This window comes from Olea europaea, unplaced genomic scaffold (genome assembly GCF_002742605.1).
Source record: "Olea europaea var. sylvestris unplaced genomic scaffold, O_europaea_v1 scaffold2586, whole genome shotgun sequence".
Taxonomy (NCBI): Eukaryota; Viridiplantae; Streptophyta; class Magnoliopsida; order Lamiales; family Oleaceae; genus Olea; species Olea europaea.
The window spans coordinates 59,364-61,173 of NW_019244165.1; positions in this window are offsets into that span (position 1 = coordinate 59,364).

A 1,810-nucleotide genomic window follows, 5' to 3' on the forward strand; every position below is an offset into this window, starting at 1 on the left:
TTGTTCACACAGTAGATCATAATAGCATTGTTTACACATGCATAGTCATATATAGTCACAGTTAAGACAATGCTGATCACATATTGTCAAAGTTAAGACATATTATGTCACGTATGGTCATATTTAAGAAAGATCTGGTCACAAACAGTCACATGTGATCAATTAATTTGATAATTTATGACTATAAAATAATTGTAACCAATAAAATTTGTGATTTCAGATCGAGAAATAGATTGTAACCTATAAAATAGGACTTTATTCAATATAAATTGTACAACAATACATCACCTTCAAATAACAACAAGTCACAATAAATGTGTTACATGTCACAAACATTCACAGTGAAAACAGATCTGATCATTATAGTGACAAATAACACAAACTTGGTTACAGAAAAATCACGCTCAACACATAAAAGGCCATAAATAATCACAATTAATAGAAGATTGGACATACTAATTCCATTGTTCACAAAACCAAGCAAGTGTAAAATTGCAAGCAAGGGCCTGTAATTTCATAAATTGCACTAGAGACCTCCACCCCCAGGTCATCATCAATCCCTAATTTCATCCATTTTCCTCTACATCGCACGCATGTAAACCTTGATTTTCCCCAAGTTTCCTCTGACGATGGAGGGTGGCTACATGTGGTGAGCCATCTCAGGCCCACCTCATTCGCACAAAGTTGCTGCGTGTGGCACCACTCTATGCAACGGTACTATTTTCAAGGTGCTACTAAAGAGTCAGCGTCACTATCAACGATGAACATGATTGTTGACAAGAGGAAGTGGTGAGAGTCAACATTTGACAGTCGAGGAAATTCCAATTTGTGATATATTTTTACAAATTTGTTAAGTTTATTGTTATAGTATTGAATTTATGTATTTGCCCCGGCCAATGTTTTGAAAACCGGATCAACTAGTTCAATCGGAAAAATTGGGAATTGGTCTCCAATTCAATCCGATCATAATGTATTAATCGGAAACGAAAAAAAATTAGGAAATAACCTGTTGAACTGGCCATTTTAACAAGAAATCGGAAATCGGTCACGGTTTTTACCGGTTAATAAGGGTGTTTTTAAAAAAAAAAAATCAACTTGTTTTTAAATAAAAAAAAAAAAAAAATCAACTTGTTAAATGGGCTCAAGCATTAGAAAAGCCAATTTTGTCTTCCTTCCAATCCAAGTGTTGCTTTGAAAAAAAAAAGAAAAGAAAAGAAAGAGTCATATGCAATTTTCTCCATCTTCTGATGTGAGATAAGCTGTGTAACTTTTTGCAATTTTATATATTTAATTGTTCACTTCTTTCTATTTAACAAATTTTGGTCCTCAAAGCACAAATAATTTCAATTTGAACAAAGCAAATTATTTTGAACACATTATTTGTTAGTTTTTTATGTTTTAAGATAAATTATAGAATTATAAATCTAATTGACAAATATTAATTTATATTTACTTTGAATTAATAATGCAGAATTTTAAAAATTTATTGTTTTAATATTTTATAGTTTGTTGGAGTATTTATTTATTTAATTTTGATATCCAGTTTGACCTCGGGTCAACTCTAATTCAACTACTTGATCTTTGACCTTTTTCTTTTTCGAGTTGATGTCCAAATCATTTTTAAGACATTGGTCCCAACGATGTTTTGAAATGTAGGGGTGGTGAATAATGCCCAATCTAATTTGTGGGTGAAGTATAGGGTCCATACTGAATCACGCCCCTTCCCACTTCTAATTTCTGAGAATAATATGATAAAACATGTGGGTTTAATCTTGGTTTGGGTAGGGGACAAGTTTGTTGGTTAGGTGAG